Source organism: Amblyomma maculatum, chromosome 1 (genome assembly GCF_055883805.1).
Source record: "Amblyomma maculatum isolate TAMU_Amacu chromosome 1, ASM5588380v1, whole genome shotgun sequence".
Lineage (NCBI taxonomy): Eukaryota > Metazoa > Arthropoda > Arachnida > Ixodida > Ixodidae > Amblyomma > Amblyomma maculatum.
In genome coordinates this window covers 8,945,945-8,962,725 of record NC_139344.1, presented here as the reverse complement: position 1 = coordinate 8,962,725, position 16,781 = coordinate 8,945,945, and the positions used below count along the sequence as shown (strand labels likewise).

The 16,781-nt window shown below is 43.2% G+C and overlaps 1 protein-coding gene and 1 long non-coding RNA gene across 2 annotated transcripts in view; one reads left to right on the top strand and one right to left on the bottom strand.

The window, feature by feature from the left end:
• Nucleotides 1–16,781, top strand: part of LOC146201608 (uncharacterized) — a 229,453-nt gene that overhangs the window by 96,512 nt on the left and 116,160 nt on the right. The gene's annotated exons all lie outside the window — the stretch shown is intronic.
• LOC146201612 (uncharacterized) lies at nucleotides 12,229–12,995 on the bottom strand. The gene is made up of 3 exons (XR_014701674.1): nucleotides 12,820–12,995; nucleotides 12,423–12,569; nucleotides 12,229–12,270 (listed from the first exon to the last, which is right to left on the bottom strand). It is a non-coding gene; the product is annotated as an uncharacterized LOC146201612 (long non-coding RNA).

Genomic DNA, 16,781 nt, shown 5'->3' with positions numbered 1-16,781 from the left:
CATGATTGGAGTAATAAACACTCCAGTGCCAAAACACCATGTTAAAACACTCATTTATGTTTAGACTGCCTACCTTCTGCATTACTTCCCTTTTGTAACCTACCTAGAAAGGTAAGTATTTACTGCATGTGTCATAGAACCACATATATTTGTTATTCCTTTTGAGACGGGAAATAATCCGCAAAACCAGTGAAGTAAGAAAAGTTCACAGATATGTTTCGTAGACAATTTTTAGAGGTAAGCCTAATGAAGATGTTTCGAACTGCAGACGGGGACCGATGATAAAAAGGCAAAGTGGGCGGTGTTTGCTGAATTGCATAAGATTGGTTTAATTCATTATTTTGCAGATGAGCAGCAACTTTCTGAATTGCAAAGCCCTTGTCTGTGGGATACTTACACCCATACTGTAACCTCATGTAATGCTCAAACATTTGGCAGTGCTAATCACTTTATTGAAATATTGAAATCTTGGCCCTTCAAAGTGAGTTGCATTCAATAGCGAGCTGACATGCTTGTAGCAATGAGATTCTAACCTTGGATACCCGCTTAATACACTATTGCTTTGCCTCTATGCTACTGGGATGGTGAGGCAGCATACTAAAAGGGCATAAAAAAAGCATGTGCAGTAATTCTTTACATGTAACAATAGTTGAAGCACTCGCCTAATTTAATGTGACTGCATTAAAAGGCCATATTTACCAAAAAAGGCAATTTGAGCGACAAGGATGAGTGGCAGATAGTATGACCGGATGGATTGGTCTGTGTGATGTGGGGACCATGGTATGGTCCAGCTGCCTACCCAAGCAGCTTCTCTGACGTGAGAAAAACTCATTGCCTTTCAGAATCCCAAGTCAGATGTGCGAGTTGGGAGTTCATTTACATAATGTGGTAATTAGTAATTTACAAATTGGTATGTGTGATAAAAGCACAAACTAAGATTGGCGAGTCAGCAAGTAGCCAACTAAATGTACAGGGATGAGGATACAGGAGTCTTAAATGCTGTGGCATGTTTTCCTTAACAGCGGTGCTGAAATGCCCCCGAAATATTTGTTGCATTTGCTCAATTTAGGTGTATTTCAGTTTCTGGTATAACCTTTCCCACACCTTTAACCTTTAGGCACAGTAATTGTAAGTAAAATCAGCAGTTAAAAAAATAGCATTGTCAAGATGACAGCATTCCAAAAAATTGAGAAATAGTAATTAAGATACGTATAGCAGCAAAAGTTGCTATACTGTACCATCAGCATACACGTGTGATCCCAACCATTTTTGGAACCATAAATGCAGTATTAACATCAGTAGTTTATCAATTCAGTTTCGGACTATCCTCATGTTTGACAAGATTTTAATGATGAAACCTTCAGCTTAATGCCTCCAGTAGCCTGAGTATTCTGAAGCATAGCATTGTTGCCTTACTTAATTACTTGGCACACTTTCCAACTTTGCAGTGAGAAATTTTCTTAGCTTAAAAAAGCGAAAAATTTGGCAGTACTCTGTCAGGGACGAAGCAAGCTTTTGGTAAAGGAAAATAGAGTAAATGTCTCCGAGTGGGCACCGTGCACTGTGAATGAAACTAATGAGCAAAAAAAAATGCTCTCAAGCAAAGTATTGCAATGCTTAATATTACATAGAATTCCTCCTGGCACACATAGATTTCATATTTCAAGCTGCCGGTTTCCATCATGCAAGGACGACATCTGCTAGTTTCTATACAGCACCTTCGTGCTTTCGCACTGGCAAGCCATGTTTTGCGAGAGGGTACCTTTCTAAGTGGACTCAGCTAGGCTTAACCTGATTTCCATGAAATATATATGGAAGAGTGCTTAAACCAGATGCTATCAGGCTTTAAGTATACCTGCAGGTAAGGGCCCTGCCAACTACTATGCTTAATAAAGAAAATTTGATATATCTAGTCGTCACTTAGTGTTTGTCATATATACTCCCTCAAGCACAATTAATAGTGGTCTAATCGAGCTGCTTGGTTGATACTAAAAATGAAAACGCAGCACTGACACTAAACATGGACGGGCTACTGCTCAATTACAAACGCCTGGAGAGAGTGCGATGTAAGTCAACTTAATTGTTTTCACTTCTTTCTTGTCGACTGCGACATAAAGTATCGGCAGCACTTGTGCAGTGGTCACCTTTACAAACCAAGCATGCAATGCGTCTTGTCATCGACTGGCAGCTTACGGCCGGCGCATCGTCGCCGTCGATTCTCCCAGCGACGCCACGCCCCCCGCGGCGTGGATTCAACCCTCTTTCCAGTTTGGTTGCTAATGGCCATCAATTTTCGCTGATTATTGCACTATAAGCAGGTAAGCCAGCTGTACTAATTGAGCACATAAATAAAATATTTTATCGAGGTTACAGCGCAGCCCTATAGCAGTCGCGTAACCGACGAAGCAAATAAAGAGCACATCAGAGGATGAAAGTTCGGCCATGCACTCTGATGCATATCTTACGCACTGGATTTGTTAGAGACCAACATGGAATAATTTGAACAAATTGTTCGATATACACTGTCATTTGGCTGCCGGATATACCATTGCTTGTAAATCCGGCCGCGCAAAATATATAGTAAAAAAATTTACTTCTTTTGCCACATTCTATGTTCACAACAAACATATGCATAACCACGCACTGAGATCAAGCGCCACATGAAAATTCGTGCTTCCACTTCAGTTCGAATAACAGCTCTCGAGGTCAAATGTTCGAATGAGTCGCGTTACATATGCTGTGTGTGCGAGGTGGGTACGTGGCGGACGAAATAAACTACACTGCAAAAGATGGTTTGGTTTGGTTTATGAGGTCCCGAAGCAACTCGATCAAGCTATGAGATACGCCGTATATAGTGGAAGGCTCCGAGAATTTCGACCATCTAGCTGGGTTTTTACCGTACCGCGCAGTACACGCGGGCGCCTTGTTAGTTTTCGCGCCCATCGAAAAGCAGTCACCCCAGTCAGGATTGAATCCCACACCCTTGGACACAGAAGTCGAGTACGCCAACTGCACCAGCACAGCGGGGGAGGGGGGGACACTGCAGAAGACACTGTTGCGTTGTTGGGTGCTTATTGGATTTGCTCGCGGCTGCTACGTTTTTGTGACATGGCCATGCAGTCCCGTTCTACCTAGCTTCCACTTGACCATCGCAATTCAATTTCGACCTCCTATAAAATCACAACCATGCAATTCCTGGCACGAAGTCACCTCCTGGTCGAATTAGCATGGCTTACCCTGCTCGAGTCGCCAGACAGTTCGTGTATACACGCTGGTCAACAAAGACGTACGGGATCTGTTGGCTCTTAAATGATCACAATGGTGCACTGCAATGCCGATCGACGCCACGTACACGCTTACGGGTGGCATGCAACTCGTTGCAGCCTCCGCTGCTGCGGGTGCGAGTCATGAAAAAAGAAACTATGCCGGGACTGCGGGCATTGCAGAATTAACATGCAGTTTCACGGGTTGGTTCGGCTGGAGGCTTTTAATTGTGCCCGTGTATGCGGTGCGATTTCTGCGGTGGTGTGGAGCAGGCAATAGGTAACACGTGGTAACAATTAATTAAGCAGGCGCTGGTATATAACTAATAATACTTTTTAACTAGTCATGCGCACTAGCGCCTCATTTACTAACAGCTATAAGTTTGCTGAGGTCGCAATTATATCAATTTTTTAATTTTTGGAAACACCATTATCGTCCCCGATTTTAGCACATGAATTTAGGCCGCGCATGACAGAAAACGAAACCTCTCGGTTGAGGATAATTTAGTACGCGCGGCATAATATGTACGGGTATACGTTGTACGATCACTTTGCTAGCCATTCCTCCCGGACGCTCCCGAACATTATGAAAGGAGTGACACCCGCGGTGGTGCGTGGCGGATATTGAATCGTAAAGATCAGCATGCATGACTAGCATAGCGATTTGCGCTCACCCGCTGTATAGTTTCGGTTTCGCCTGTGTACGGCCGAAACTGCCCGAGCAGGTAGCGTAGATGGCAGCGTACTGCTCCGAAGTTGTCACTTGCTCCTTCGTAGCGCCCAGGAGGGACGGCAAGCTTCGAGAGCAAGGTATACACCCGCATATATGAAGCGGGTTCATAAGAGAGCCAGGTCATAGCCTCCTCTATCGAAAAAAATAGAGGAGGCTATGGCCAGGCACGCGCTCGATCATCACAGTGGTTTACATTTAGCCCGCGCATAAAAATTTCTTCCGCTAAATACGCCAACAGAATTATGTTTTCGGAAAGTTTACACTGATATAGATACTGATATGGGCGTCGGCATGAATCCCTGCATGGTGCCAACAGGTTCTTATTCACTGAAACTGCATTGTCAGAACACTTAGTGACATATTTTGTTCATTCTAGAAGAACAAACTCGTGGAAGTTTAAATTTTGGGGCTTGTGTTATTAAATTAAGGAAAAAAGTATGGGAGATGGAATAAACCCCACCCTTTACAACCCCCTTTACTGATACATTGTCACCAGGTTTGATTTGGTTGTTTAATCTGATGCAAAAATTCATAAGAATAGCAATAAATGGACAGCAGAAGACAATTAAGTAGTTCAGTTTGGTAGTTAAAATCTTAAGGGTCACTGTATCAAATGCTTTTTGAAGATTAAGAAAAGGTAGCTAATTTTATTTGAGTTGAACATGCCCATGCTTCTCATTTAGAGAATCCGTACATACAGAGCATTCCTCATCACCTGATGGGCCAGCTCATCAAGACACTTACAGTAATTGCTTAACTGTGGCTGCTTCCTCTTTGTATGAAATAAAAAACTAACTTGAATTTGAGGCAAAAATTTCTAAGAAAGGAAAAGGCACGAGTACTGAGTCATCAAAAGTGCCTTAAAATTGAGATACTCGCTTAAAATCAAGAGACTTAGCTGCAGTATATGCAGCCAAAGAAGAAACAGAAAAAGGCTTTTGAAATGTCAAAACAAGTGATTTTAATAGCACCCCCAAAATTCAGTAAGAGTACTGGGCAATTTTAGAGTGTATGGTTAAAGCAGAATTCATTTTACCCAAATTTAATACTCAACTTGGCTGTTCTGCCAATGCCAAATTTCTCTAAAAAATTTCAACACTTAGAAGCACAAAAAAAGCCTAGCCCTGAAGGCTTTTGCTTTCTTTTCTAGAATGCATTCATACCTTCAGTTAGAAATGTTACCGGTATAGAAGCACGATCAAAAGCGACCATTCAGAGCTTCATTGTAACTATCCAAAATACAAGTTATGACTGCAAAATAAAACGACCCAAGTTTAAGGTCTAATTGTGTTTTTTAAGTTTCGCTCTCAGCTATGCTGGTCCCTGTAAACCTTTTCTCAACTCTTTAAACTGTACTTCAAGACCTAGTAGAAGTAGTAGTAATAAACTTTATTTGGCTACAAAAATGAGTGCCAAAGTGGTTTGCAACTTGTAGAACCAGGGCCATCTGTCACTTCGGCATGGAGGACTCCAGCCAGGTACACCAATTAAAAGGAGGAGAGTCAAGATAAAAGGGGGACTGAATGGCAATGGTGCAAAGGAAAAGCAGTGTTCTAGGTTAATGCAAATGAGAGATATAGTTGGGACAAGATGCTTTAGGTGGAAACGGTAAAGAAAGAAATGCACTGGGAGAAGGAGGAAGAAACTTTAATGACACGGAGTATTAGGCACCGAGAATGTCCTGAGTATGGGTCACCAAGGCCAAACAGTCCGTCAGCTGATGCAAGACTAGTCAAGCCCACCAGGTCGGGGAAGAAAAGTTATGTTATATCTTTTCTTGTATGGCAGTTTTCGGTTCTATTTCGGGTAGTTTTTAAGGCTAACGACACGACTTAATCCTGCTCATTCATACTTTACATTTTAAAAACGGAAGCCCATATACAGCTCAACCTGGCTTTTTAATTTGTCTTCATCGAATGTTTAGCGGTGAGGTATGTGCTTGCTCATGGTGTATACTACTTCACTTGTGTTTTGGATTTTAATGATTTCTTGTTTATTGTCACTTTTTTTTTTGTCAATGTTTTGTTAGGAGAGAAAACTGGTACATGTGTATATGACGGTTTGACTTCGGCTGAGTCACATGTTAAGAAAATGTGCATAAATTCCTCCGTTTTCGAATAAACCTCAGTTGACAGTCGGTGCTGTGTTCACCTCCCTACCTCTGACCACATCTATCTCAATCTCAAAGACCTCATTCCAAAAGTAACATGCACAAGTATTGATAGAGCCGTAAACTTATTACAATGAATGAGACTTTGCTGTCAACCATGATGAACTTGACTTTCTGCAACATCTAATGTCAATGTCAAAGTGAAAGTGATCGCTCCTTCTGCTTATATGCTTCGCTTATTATTAAGGAGATTATTAAGTTGGTTTAGACCTCAAGGTAGAATATTAGTTTAGTCTAGTCACACAAGCAAAAAAACACGGAAAAGAAATTACAACCGAGCTTTTTCTTGGTTGAAGCGCCGTGCAGAGGAAGAAAGTAATCATATTTACACAGGTTGAAGCAGGCTCTAGCATATTAGAACAGCTCAGGGAGCAGTAATAAAGTTACTACGAAGCAGCTTTGAAGCAATAAAACGTGAGTTTTGGAGCAATCACATTGTCTTGGAGCAAGATTCCAAACTAGCTTTTAATGATAGAATTCTAGCTTCCTCACTTAACCCTTTGAGTGTCGAATATTCCGAAAAAAAAAATCACCTCCAGTGTCGAACTATTTCAAACGCTATGCGTTTAGCGCAATACCCGTACTGCAAAAACGCCGCGGGACGGCATGCGTCCGCAGCACCTGTACGGCAAAACCAGTCGAAGGGTTAAATAGCAGAAAATGGAATGCTGCCTTCTACACTTCATAATTGAAGATCGTTTAACTAAGAGATTTATACTGTTTTGTAAGATTCAAAGGTGGACTTTACAACTTTGATGTGCTCAAGTATTGCCGCTAGATCGATGTTCACATCAATGAACAGTACATTTATGCTTTCTATATCGTGCACATTCTTTTTGATCCTACGCCTGTGCTGATAAATTTCTGGATACTGGCCAGTAACGCGTTCAGGGAAGATAGGTGGCACTTTAAGTATAGCCTTTTTCCCCTTCAAATTCATTACTTTATGGCCTTCTGTGCCTGCTCAAATTATTGCTTGAGCTATCTTAGTTTCAACACACTGGCGATAGGCCCTGTGTGATTTAACAACACTTTTGAAAACACATTTAGTGACTGGCACCTAAGTGGCATCACCTTCATAAGAGTTCCAAGTGTGCTTTTGTCTGTCGTAGGCATGACAGGCTAGATGGTGAAGCACCTGCTTGTATTCACAGCAGAATCACTAGAAACAAACCGTGTAGTTCGTTGCAGCTGGACAAGTTTCCAATGGCTCGTAGTCATCATCATCGGCCAGACTATACCAACTGCAGGGTTAAGGCCTCCCCCATACTCCCCTACCTGTGCTAGCTGCATCCACTTTACTCCTGCAAACTTTTTAACCTCATTCGCCCATCTAACTTTCTGCTTTCCCCTGCGACGATTTGCTTCCCTTGGAATCGTTCATTACCCTAAGCGAACATCGGTTGTTTTCGCTACGCATAACATGCCCTGCCCATGCCTATTTCGTCTTCTTGATTTCCACTAGAATGTAATTAACTCGTTATTTCTCTAACTCACTCTATGCGCTTCCTATTTTTTAACGTTACACCTACCATTTTTCGTTCCATAGTCATCTGCGTTGTCCTCAACTTAGAACCCTTTTCGTTAGCCTTCACGTTTCAGCTCCATAGGTGAGTAAGTGTAAGATGTAACTGCTGTATACCTTCCTCTTGAGCAATACCGGTAAGCTACTAGTCATAATCTGAGAATACTTACCAAATGCACTCCATCCCAATCTTATTCTTCTCGTTATTTCCCTTTCATGATCTACATCTGCGGTTACTACCTGTCCTAAGTAAACATATTCGTCTATTACTTCCAGTGCTTCGCTACCTCGTAGTAGTTTGGTGTGCCTGCTTCACTCGCTGATCTCATTTCTCTCACCACAGGCGATTCAAAAGGCTGGGAGTAGGTGCTATATCAAGTGCACAGAACATTTTCCGTAACGAATTCCTCAAATTTGCTTATCAGCAAACATTATGCTGCATACTTTTCTAGTATATTAAAATTTTATACGTATTAGGCTCGGGTGAGATGCATTACACCTCTGCTACCGGTGTGCTGCCATCGTTTTGACTACACCAGCCGCATACCCTGTATACAGAACTCACAACAGACCATTGCCCAGCTGCGCTTCTCATAGTCGCTTAACTTAATTGTCTCAGATTGCGGTTCTTGCTGCCAATACCAGTAATGGCCCACTGAGCGGCAAAACCGTGCTCTACTAAATTTAATGTCAGAACATTGATGCAGTCGAGTTGGAGCAATTTTGGAGCAGGGAAAGCAGGCTGGAGCAGAATGGAGCAGCACTTCCACCCCTGCATTTAGGATGGATGCAAAGAAAGGAATACTGCAATCAAATTCTAAGTTCAAAAGGCAAGCCACCATGTCAGTGTTACCACTCAGTATCCTAATTTCTAAGTTCAATATCACAGGAAAGACAATAGTGCCAAGATCAAGCTTAACACCGTTCAACATGGTCCAGTTACATATATATATTCCTGGCGAACATAATCACAGTTCCCATATTGTAAGGAATCTTTATCAACCATGCTTTTATTTATGTGTTTATTGATACCTCAGAGGTCCTAATGCGAGACTTTACAGAAGGGCTTGTGCACAGTGATAAATGGTGGCAGGTTAGTGGCTAGTAATTAAAAAATTAAGAAGAAGAAATGGGCATGGGCAGGACATGTAGTGCGAAGAGAGGATAACCGATGGTCGCTTAGGGTAACAAACTGGATTCCAAGGGAAGGAAAGCGTAGCAGGGGGGCGGCAGAAAGTTAGGTGGGCGAATGAGGTTAAGAAGTTCGCAGGGGTCAAGTGGATGCAGCTAGCACAGAACCGGGTTAAGTGGAGAAATGTGGGAGAGGCATTCACCCTGCAGTGGGTATAGTCAGGCTGATGATGATGATGAGTGGTATACATGGCTGTGATTAGACAGGTTCTTCGATGGCAGTATTGAAGCTTACAGGATCACTGATGAGGGATGATTCAAGTTGTGAACAGTGCTTGCGAAGAATGACTCACGAAATGTAGTTGTGCGGGCACGCGGTGAAACGCCACTTTTACGATGACCTGTGCGAGGTGTTCTATACACAGGTTAGCCGAGACGACTGCCATGAGGTCTTGTATGAAAAGCTTGTGATAAAGGCAGGGGCATGAAATATGCTTTAACAGGAGCTGTTAGCGGGCTAGTTGGTGAATGTCTACTGTAGTCATGGTGAAATTGCGCAACAAACACGACACAAAAGTAAGAGGCGCTCGTCCCGTGCTACGTGTCCCTCTTACTTTTGTGTCGTGTTTGTTGCGCAATTTCACCATAACTGCAGGGGCATGAAGTACAACGACAAGAACAGAGACTGTAACAGAGACTTCATGGCAGAGATGCTGAAGGAGTATTCGAGGGAATGAAACTGGTGGCACGGTTGTGAACAGGCACATAAGGTTCAGTAAAGTTACAGTAGTGTGGATCAACTATATCATTGGCATATTAAAGTTGTGCTCACACAAGGGTTTTGTAATCTAGTAATTTTACACAAGAAGGTGCCAGCCATGGGTAAGTTACGATAGAGGTATCCAACAGTTCTATTAGAGTAATTAGTTACATGGCTTACAAGGCAAGACTATGCTAAGCCATTAGTGAGGTGAACACCAAGGTACTTAAACGAATTCTTTGAAAAAATAGTACTAGTGTTAATTTTGTAAGTAGGATGTGTTGTTTTGGCAGTGGTGAGAAGAAATCAAAATAGTCTAAAGCCTCTCAGGGACGGAAGCCACATAGCACATCACTATTGTATGTGAATTCGATATAGATATAAGGCAGAAACGTCGGACGAGTTGGTTACAGAGCAGCAAAGTACACAGTCATCAACTAAAATGTAGGTGGTAGAAGTTACTGAGGGGAGATAGTTAAGAGTAAGGGACAGTGCTTTGTGGAACACATACCCAAGCAAAAAAAAGTGTGTGGCAAAAGGTAGGGCCGACCTTTCTCGCCGACCAAAAAGTGGCCGGCCGACCTTCGGCACTCGAATGAGGGCCGGCGTCGGGGATTGACACTGACCTAACGTCGGCCGATTTTCGGCAATCGACTACGGCCCGACCTTCTGGCCCGACGTGATCGACCACCTGCCGCACGTGGGCCTGCCGTCTGCCAGCGTTACTGAATGGTCGGTCGCTCGTCTGCCCTAGCATTTTGCTGACGAAAGACCGTACGTCGGCCGGTTGCTTCCCGACGCCGGTTAGTGGCCGGCATCGCCCCTCGTCCAGGTATCATGCCATGCATTTAATATATCGTGGCCCATGCATATATAACGGGGTAGCACATATAAATGCATCAAGAAAAGCAGTAGCTTTTCTGATGCCATGAAGAAACAAAAGCTGCAGTATTTGGTGAAAAATTTATTTGTCAACAGCGTTCAGAAAAAGCTCGCGATTTGCTTTTTAATAAGCGTGGATATATGACTGCGCGTGTGCCACATATGGAAGATGGGCTTGAGGCTTGGTCTCCTTTTGGCAGCCTGTCGATCACTTGATGTCTGCGACTGGTCGGATCTGCGGCAGGTTCCATCTTGGTCAGCTGTATGAAGAAAAGTGTGTTAATTAAATATTTCCTTTTCGCCTAGACTTTTACATTGCAGGCAAATATAGGGTGAAAAGGTAGAAAAAATAATGTCTGCTCACTGCCACCAACTGCACTATCACATCAATATATTTTATGCGCTTGACTTCATGAAACCCTACTGAAAACGCATTAGCGCAAAGCCGCAATAGGTAATCAGGATCCGTGAATCCGCGAGAAAGGCGCGATCACTTTGTTTTGCTGGAGTCATGATGTTGCAATTTGCAACCGTAGCGCACTCAAACCTTATCCTCCCGAAGCGCGTTCTTGCATGCTAATGCTGCAATTTAATAATTCTAGCAAAACCAAGTGTCCGCGCTTGTCATAGAGCGCGTATGAGGGATTCCAACGCGGCAGAACAAACAGTTTCCGCGATATTTACATGAAACCTACAATAAGTTTATTCCGTAGAATACAGCTTAATTTTCTCAAACTAGATGGAACTTTTACAGCAAAAGCGACCGGATATTTAACGATAAGTCATCTGATTTATTTTCGTTATTTAACAACCGAGCATTATTTTAAAAATTGTCTCATCAGCCAAGACGGCTATTTAGACAGCCCAACTCTTAGAAGCTTATAGAACCCGTTCTAAAGTTTTAAAGCTTGAAACAAGTTAGCTGAACACCTCATGAGCATGTAAGCACCAGGAAATAATCCGCACGATGAAAATACAACTGCTTGCCCAGAAAGCAAGCGCACAGAGCAAAATCAATGTGAAACGGCTCAGATCTGTGTGCATCACATATATAATTCCAAAATCCACAAAATGAACGCACTGGCTCACTTACCTTGCCAGCATACCGCATCACTCAATCATCAATTTGCACGTATATACATCATTACAGCAGCAAAAAAAAAATAAAAATAATAATAAACACGGCATAAATCTTGTACTCAGTCCTGGCACGAGCTTGCTTGGCAGTAGCGATGATGCTAGTACAGCTTCTGATCGCTCCTATGGCGAGGGGAGCTGCAATATTTATATCGGTGATAGCATTTGACATTTAACTGGGTTGCATGCGTCCCATCGATGTGAGTCGGATAATCGAATTTTCTGAACAAAATCAGCGCTAATACCTGTCCGGCAAGTGCACCGCCATGAAGAAGCGAAAGACCAGCGTTTTAGTGTAGAGGAGACCAAGGACTTCGGGCTTCGGCGAAACGAGCTTCCACTGTCGAAGCCAGTTTCCAGATCAGCTGATATCGCCTCCCTGCACGATCAGCGCAAGGCGCGCACACCAATTACAAAATATGCATTTACAGTAACAAGATGCGCATAAGTCTCAAAACAATACATAATTAGTTGCAGTACATTATCGTATAGAAGAAAATCAGCGATAATTAGACTTACCTGGTCGGTATACATGTCAGTGCATGCACTTCGATGTGAAGAATTGAAAGCCGGGCGTTTTGGGGCAGAGGAGATCGGATCTCGGACTGCAGCGAAAAGAGCTAATTCCACCGCCGCAGCATCGTTTCCAAGTCGGCTCAGCACGTCTTCCTGCGCAATCAGAGCGAAATGCGCACACATCGATTATTAAAAAAAAAAAAAAAAATATGTACGTAGTAATAAGATGCGCATATATATACGCGCTCCAGAAACAGTTGCAGTATATTGTCGTATCGAACAAAATATGTGCTAATTGGACTTACCTGATCGGTATAGTGAGTGTCCCTCCATATTAAAAGGCGAGCATTTTGGGACAGGAGATACCCAAGGACCCAGACTGCAGCAAAATGAGCCAATTCTGCCACCGCAGCCAGCCGCAGCCTTGTTTCCAAACGGCTCAGCAAGTCTTCCTGCGCGATCATCGCCCACACCAATTATATATATATATATATATATATATATATATATATATATATATATATATATATATATATATATATATATATATATATATATATATATATATATATATATGAAGAAAGATGCAAGGAGTATATAACAAGACAACATATGCTCCAAAACAATACATTATTATGTTCAGTATAATATCGAATCTAGCAAAAAGCTCATCTGATCAAGACCGAAAGGTCATGTACTTACGCATGTTTTGGTGAACTTCGGCACGAAGAATCTGTACAGAGCGGCTGCAATCATCAGCTGCATATATGGGCTGCTCTTTTCAAACGCTGACTGCTGCAGGAGGTTGAGACAGATTGAATTTGCGCGAAATAAAAGCGGACGATAAAATTAGGCAGTAGGCATCGCGCCCACACGGAGGCTGGCCGTCGACTGAGTGGTGCCGCGCATCTTAGCTCGCGCGGGATGCGTTTTCCCGCCTTTTGGCCACGTGACCTCAAGAAGGGAGGAGAGGGGGGGGGGGGGAGAAGCTGCAAAAGCAAAGAGAATCTCCTGTGTGCGGTGCATGCAATTCTTTTTTTTTTTTTTCGCCGCTATTTCTCTCTGCTTCGGCATTCCTGTCGCCCCCCGCGGTAGGGTGCCTCGATGCCTTTCGCCTCCCCGTGGTTCTTTCCGCTTTGCCGCAGGGAGAAGAGATGGACCGATGGGGGGCAGCGGGTCCCGCGCAGCGAGAAGCAGTTTTCTTTCTTTTTCACGCCCCCCCCCCCCCCTCCCTCGTCGTTCAAGAAGCGTCGAGGTAGTTTCTTTTCTTTTCCTTTTTCTACGGCTTCTGTAGAGCCCCCGTCTTGATACCAGCGGCTGTAGTTCGTTGCGTGAAAAAAATATGGCTTGGAGTGAATGTATGTAATGTTCTTTTAACCGAATATCTTCCACATAAACCAAGTGTGGGGCAGTAGAACACCTGCAGCTTCATTTAGCCAAAATAGCAAGACCTGGCTACGTATATAGTGTTCAGCAACTTTATCGGAACCGTCTTTCCAAGACGGTTAAGTTGCAGAACACTGTATATTATGAGTGCTTTTGCAGAGATTACATAGTCCATGCGGATTTATACTTCCCAAAGCAGTACGTGGGTTATTTAGAACCCCTCGGGCTGTCATATTAATCGCAAACCACATTTCCGTTTTCGTGTTTGGTTTCCATCATAATGCGGCTTCTGTATCTCGACTAAAGCCCGTGACCTCGAGCTCAAGCTGGTAAATACCGATTGAACAACATAGTAACTGCTGCAACTTTCTGACAAAAATATATTTTGTCCATTTGTTTTAGGGATGCATGAAAATCAGTAGAAGGTCGCAGGGCAAAGTGCACCGGATCCGGATGAAAGCTCATAAAAGCTCACCGCCTCTTTTCTTGACCCCGTACGAAATGTAAACTCACGGAGGCTGCGAAACGAATTTAAGGGCGTTTAGGACTGATAGGTTTCGAGGGCACTGGCAAAAGTAATTGACGGTTAACATACAAACCTTAAAGGCACGTGATCTCTTCGGTTTACCGTGGGTTTGCTTAGGGTTACGTTATAGGTTAACTTTATGATGAGGTTGTTTAAATTCAGAGGTTACCATTTAACCATAAAAAAAATGGACAATTACATTCGTAGGTTCATAGCAGTTACCGCGCAAATCTTAGGCACTTAATACTAAGTATGCTTCAAACAGACAATCAGCGCCTACCAGTTCACAAATTCAAGCATAAGTTCATGACAACTCGCGATCAACTACAGAGTGTACCATACCCGCCGCGGCTCAATTAGCGCGCGGTTAAAGCTTTATTTCAAAATATGTATAAATAACAGTTAATTTCACCTTCTGTTGCGCAATGTATAATTCTATCAGCAGGCTCAAATGATATAGTGTCAATATATATCATGCACGCGGTATAACTCAATGTTGCATAAAAATAGCTGTTTCAATGATACGAATTTTCCACTTTTCTCCGGCTAAGCCGACTGCCTCATGGAACGTAGAGGGGAAACTTGCTGTATTGCAGGATACTTTACTTTGATATGCACAATGTTATTTAATGATATATTATACGCGGCTGAGGAAAAGGGGATTCGAGGAACTTTATATATATTCTGGCATTTCATACCATATTTCTGCGTGTGCGGCTGACGTTGAAGAGTTTAACACAATGTAGACCGCCACTGGTGCAGGAGCCGATCGATCCTCGTCATGTTGCGCGGGATTCTCAAAACGCAATCCCTTTGAATTTTCTCAAAAGAACCAAAGGTTACTTCTTGCACAATGCTTGTGTTCGCAGGAAGTTACGTTCGACAGGCGAATCGTCCGGGAGATCGGCTCTTTGCGTGCCTTTCATTTTTATTTGAAAACTATCAAGACCCCATTTGTGTTCTGGATAAAGACAGACGGCCTCGGCATATTGATATATAAGGAATAAAGCTTTCCTAATCCCCGTGTTTTAACTGAGGCGGGCAAATATTTGTCCCAAGCTGTTCCATTTATCCTCATGTCGGCAATATACTCGAGTTTCGTCTATCGAGAGTGCAGCATATATGTATATATGCGAAGCGTTACAGCTCATTTGGTCCAAAAGCCACCTCGCTAACCCGGTTTTCGCTTGAGTATCGTCGGGTTTTGTCTGAAATATTCGGAATGTGGTAGTAAATATGGAGATGCTGTCCAGGTTCCCACGGGGATCTGTGACAGATGCTGCGCCTTTACTTTCCTATAACCAATTTACAATTAACTGCGGTTGTCCACCGAAATAGAGAGATAGAGAGAAGAATGAGAAGGCGTTGTATCCCGTCGAATGTTAAGGGGAAGCTTGAGCGTCCCCCTAGTTTTTATTTCCTTCTTTCAAATATTATTAACTATTCCATCGTACCACTGTGTAAGGTCGTGGAAGGCCCCCGTACGGTCGTTTTTAGAGGCGCTGCGCTCGTCCGCCTTCCGCTAGCTGGCGGACGCGTTCGGCACGGGTGGCGCATAGGGTGCTATACGGTCACTTTGGGGCATCTTTTGGGTGGCGGATTTCTCCAGCGCTCTGATTGGCGCGCCCGGCGCGCGCTGCTTCGAACGTCGAAACGCTGCATATGACGGCTGCGGCGCTGGTTTGGGGAAACTTTTCCTCTTCACGGTGGCTCTCGATCGTCGGCTATCAAATTAATTTGCACCCTAGCTGTAGAGTTATTGAGCCCCCGAATATACAGCACAAACAGTATAAACTGACCATTAGTAGAGCGATTAAGTCGCCGGCGATGCAATCATCCAGCAACAGCGTAGACGCACGCATGCCCCAGCGGCGCCTGCTTTCGCCGTCTACTTGGTGTGTTTATGTTAGTATGAGGAGAAGACGGCACGAATTTTTTAAGTACTCCCGGACGTATACATCGAAAGGTAAAGTGTATATATATTCATATCTCTCCTGCCTGTGTTCGCGCGTTCACTTCGGTATAGCACTCGCGGCAAAGATGCAGGAGCTGGTCATTTAATGTTTTCATCCGAAATTACAGCCTAAACACATTTTACAACACGCCTGTTTTACAGCGAGAAAATAGACTGCAAAGCATAAACAAACATGCACATCATTTGCAACATATGTACAGAAGCACTGTTTTCCGTGCGGTTCTCCCCGGTGGTAGCAATCTCTTAGTGGCGTATCATTTCGCCACGTAATCCTCATTTCTGGCTGCAACGTACAGCTGTGGTGTTGCATATGAGATGCATTTGCACGCAGAAAATGTGTCGAGGTTCATGACAGTAACAAATCTTTAAAAGTGCTTGGAATCATGTTATGGTATCCATGCCATAGCAAATGATTCAAACAGTGCATGTTCAAATTATCTCTAAAATTCATTGTGTTTACTTCTTCAAAGACATTTAAAATAGCTGCTCAACTAGTTTATTTGTATTCAGTTTGGTTTTCAGCACTATTCATATTTGATTCAGCAGCAAGACTATGCTATTCATAATCAGTTTGGTTGGTAAAACTACAATTCGCATGCCCCCCAGTACGTAATACTAGTTTCTCCATCTCTGTGCTCAGTGCTGCCTATATTAATAAGTGCCTTCATGTCAAGCGCAGCATGCACTTCCTTTTCTTGACCTATGCCATTTGGTCTTCCTAGGTTTCATGTGTGTGCACTGCTTTTGTCATTTCAGACACAGAAAGTAGCAAATGAA